Source organism: Parasteatoda tepidariorum, chromosome 1, assembly GCF_043381705.1.
Source record: "Parasteatoda tepidariorum isolate YZ-2023 chromosome 1, CAS_Ptep_4.0, whole genome shotgun sequence".
NCBI classification, from domain to species: domain Eukaryota; kingdom Metazoa; phylum Arthropoda; class Arachnida; order Araneae; family Theridiidae; genus Parasteatoda; species Parasteatoda tepidariorum.
Genome location: NC_092204.1, coordinates 100713181 through 100717709, shown reverse-complemented (window position 1 = coordinate 100717709; position 4529 = coordinate 100713181). Strand labels below are relative to the sequence as shown.

At 27.2% G+C, this 4529-nt stretch overlaps 1 long non-coding RNA gene across 1 annotated transcript; it reads left to right on the top strand.

Annotated features, from left to right (window-relative positions):
- The first annotated feature begins 297 nt into the window (after nucleotides 1–297).
- Nucleotides 298–4243, top strand: LOC122270971 (uncharacterized). Its single transcript, XR_006226079.2, has 3 exons — nucleotides 298–411; nucleotides 3526–3559; nucleotides 4192–4243. It is a non-coding gene; the product is annotated as an uncharacterized lncRNA (long non-coding RNA).
- The last annotated feature ends 286 nt before the right edge of the window (nucleotides 4244–4529 follow it).

The following is a 4529-nucleotide window of genomic DNA, read 5'->3' as shown; positions in this document are numbered from 1 at the left end:
ACAATTTCATTTCATTTTTATGAATATTTCAGAAGTTTCTAATATAAATGAATTTTGTATGTTCCCAGCAAAAACATAAGTTCTGGCCATCTTCGAAATTACTGACGGTACTGATTGAAAAGTGACGGTGCAAATTACTGTCAGCTGGGTTGATTGCTGGGCCGCCCTATGAACTTTTGCCAACATTGTAGGAAGAGTTGGGCCTGTACTTCACAAACAGCCCCATCCCAACAGTCTGAATCTACCCAATGGGCCACCCAGTTAAAGTTGTCTGCTGCCGCCAGTGACGCGGTCGAGCGAGTAACTGTAACTGTGTATTTTTTGTTTAGAAGAAGAAACACGATGCACGTTTGAAAGCGCTAGTTCATGATATTTAACTTGTCTTAAAGATTCTTATAATTTTCAAAAAAGGTAAGGTTTTATTCTTTTCTATTACATTGAAGTTATTATTTTAATCATTTTTGATTTACTATTGTTCAAATATGTTTACGACGTGCAGATTTCGGTTTACAAGGAACCACGTTTGAAGTGCTGTTTTAGCATTTTGTTTTAGATAGGCAATCATCTTTATTCAATTAATACATCATAATTAACACCTTTCTAAGATAGAATAATAAAAAATATTAAATTTAATTCAATGAAAAGCTACAGACAAATGTTTTATCAACACCAAGATCGCCGCCAAATGTTTGGCGACAATCGAGCAGTAGCACGCCAAAAACAAATATAAATTCTGTTGTATGATGACTCTTTAAGTGCAATTCATAATATGTTGTAGCATATGATATAAATCATGTTTATCTAAGTATATTATGAAAATAGGTTTGTATAATAATCAAGAATTTTCATTAAAACTTATTTCTTTATGTTAAATAATATTTAGATTTTAGTTAACTAATTGCTGTTAGTAATATTAAAAATGTTTTCTGTTATATGTATATCATTTTAAAGAAATTTTTGAGCTAAATTCAAGTGTAAAAATAGGTAAAGGTCTAATAATTTATACTAAATAGTTTAAATTAAGATGAAAAAGTTATTTGTACATGTTAATATAAATAATAACGAAGAATCGTGCTGTGAATTGTTAAACAGCCTAAAAAAATATAGATTATGAAAAGTTTTTTAGCACGCAGTTGCTAATATTTAATTGTGTATTGGCTAACCCCACTTACACAAGAAAAAAAATATTACAAAATTCTTTTATATTTTGAAATCAATGTTAAGTTACTTTATTTTTTTTGTTAAGCGATAAGTGAATAATGTTTTTATTGTGAATTTCAAGTTAATAATCATGTAAAAAAATGCCCGATTTTTATAGGGATTACAAAAATATATAAAAGTTCAATACAATATGAAAACAAAATTAATAATCATTAAAAATAACAAACAACGCTTTTTCTATTGGCTTTAAAAATGTTAGAAAACCTGTGACAGCTCTCCATGAATTTCTATAAGTTTTCTTATTACCTACTGTGTTTATTATTATTAATTTAATGAACTCGCTTTCGTATTGGTAACGTGCGATCAAAATTTCTACTTTTCGACTAGTTAGAGTACTAAAATCTACAGGAGCTCTGTGCTTGTTGACAATTTAAATTACAATCATTTCCTGACCGCTATAGACAGAATACAATACCATTTTATTGACAAGTACAACTTCCTAAAAGGATGTTTGACCACTTTCGAAGTAGCCGAGGTGCTTCAAATTTAACTTGCATTCTATTGAGAAAACAAGTTGTAACTGCTTCCGAATCACTAAAAGCTAAATTTATAATAATTTTTTGCAGAGAATCTTTCAGTGAAAATAAAAGTTTTTCAATTAACTCCTTGAAAGATTTTCAGTCCTAACCTTATATTTTATGATCCTAGAGCCGAACTTAGAAAATTTTGTTGTTTTATTGCTGACAATTCTGTTAAGAAAATTTCCTGACCTACAAGTTATTTTTCTCATTCTAATTTCTAAAAAATATTATTCTAATTTTCATTCAAACGTTTTGGGTGCCCGTTGTGTAATGCTTTTTAAATTTTTGCTGAAAGTTAAGCGAATTTTTTTTTTTACTGCATATCTCAAGTTAATATTCACATGAAAGTAAGACCTTTTTTTTTCTTTTACCTCTTTAAATGTTAGAAAACCTGTGCCAGTCCTCCATGAATTTCTGTAAGTTTTATTGCTTAATGTGTTTATTATTTATTAAATTTGTAACAAGTTTGTAACATGTTTGTAACAATGGTAACTTGCAATTGAAATTTCTACTATTTTCCAACTGAGTGAAGTACTACGTCTCTGTTCTCATCAACTTCACTTTTCAAGTAGCTGAAGTGCTCCAAATTCAACTCTTATTCCATTGACAACTTACATCTTATCACTTAAAGGAATTTTTTTTTTCTTAAACTAAATATCAAATCCTTATATTGAGTTTTGTATAAAAGTGCTAGACTAATATAATTATTAATAATAGATTATCAGACACAATATGCTTTAATATTAGATTCCATTGAACACTTATTTAAACGTAAATTTACGAGTAGTTTGAAACACAGCTTAACGAAAAAATCTAGCCGCTTTATTTTATTGATAATTTTCTTATTTTATTTTCATAATCTGTTTTGGCTTGAGCAAAATAGTTGTTGTTTGCCTGTCAGTCTGACCACAGCAAAGTGAGGGCTTAAACGCTCATATTTTAAATTATTGTACTAGGAGGTGAACCATATGGAAACGACAAAAATTTGATTATAATCAATTTGAAAAGTTTTCTTCAAAATAAATTAAATTTTAAAAATGGCTTTTATGTGAAACTGTTTTATTTTAAATAAATTAAATTGAGAAAAGCAACTATTACCAACCAATTCCGCTGATACAAATTTTTAAATTTATTAATAGTTAAAATGATTTATCAATTAACTTTTTTTTTTTTTCATCATCTGCAGAATCTTTGATGTGCATAAATAATTTAATATTATTTTGAGAAGTAATATTTTAATTATTATTATTTGAATTATGATTTTAAAGAAGGATTAAGGACATTTTAATGTATTAAGCGAATTCATTTATAAAGTACAGTGAATTCTCACTTATGCACCAGTCTTTGGGACCAAGAGAAAAAGCGTATAAGATTTAAAAAACAGTAAGTTCATGCAAATAAGAAAAGCTTCAGATTCAGCAAAAGCTAAATTTACAATAATTTTTTGCCGAGAATCTATTAGTGGGAATAAAAAAATAAATTTCAATTAACTCTTAGGAAGATTTTCAATGCTAACCTTATATTTTGTGTTTTTTTTTATTGTTGACAATTCTGTTAATAAAATTTCCTGGTCGAAAAGTTATTTTTCTCATTCTAAATTTCCTGGCCTACAAGTTATTTTTCTCATTCTAATTTCTAAAAAATATTTTAATTTTTATTTAATCTTTCTGGGTGTCCATTGGGTAATACTTTTTAAATTTCTGCTAAGAGTTTACCGTAAAATATTTTTACTGTATACAAGGTAATATTTACATAAAAATATGACCTTTTTTTTTCCTTTTAGCTTTTCAACCTGTGCCAGTCCACCATGAATTTCTGTAAGTTTTTTTACTTTTATCATATGCAGAATCCTGGTTGTACATAAATAATTTAATATTACTTTGAGAAGTAGTATTTTAATTATTATTACTTGAATTATGATTTTAAAGAAGAATTAGGGACATTTTAATGTATTAAGCAAATTTATTTATAAAGTACGGTGAATTCTCCCTTATGCACCAGTTTTTGGGACCAAGAGAAAAAGTGTATAAGATTTTAAAAACAGTAAGTTCATGCAAATAAGAAAAGCTTCAGATTCAGCGAAAGCTAAATTTACAATAATTTTTTGTGGAGGATCTTTTAGTGGAAGTAGAAAATTAAATTTCAATTAACTCTTTGGAAGATTTTAAACGCTGACCTTATATTTTGTGATCCTAGAGTCGAACTTATAAAATTTTGTTGTTTTATTGTAGACGATTCTGTTAATAAAATTTCCTAGCCTACAAGTTATTTTTCTCATTCAAATTTCTAAAAAAATATTATTCTAATTTTTACTTAATCTTTCTGGGTGTCCGTTGTATAATGTTTTTTAAATTTCTGCTAAAAGTTTACTGAAAAAATTTTTTACTGTATATCTCAAGTTAATATTTACATAAAAATAAGACCCNAGACCTTTTTTTTTTTTTTTTAGCTCTTCAAATGTTGGTAAACCTGTACCAGTCCACCATGAATTTCTGCAAATTTTATTACTTTTATCATCTGCAGAATCTTTGATGCGCATAAATAATTTATTATTTTGAGAAGTATTATTTAAATTATTATTATTTGAATTATGATTTTAAAGAAGGATTAGGGACATTTTACAGTATTAAGCGCATTCATTTATAAAATACAGTGAATTCACATTATGCTTCAGTCTTTGGGACCAAGAGAAAAAGTCCATAAGATTTTAAAAACAGTAAGTTCAAACAAATAAGAAAAGTTTCAATAGCTGAATAAAACTACAAATAGTCGTGAATAGCGGCTAAA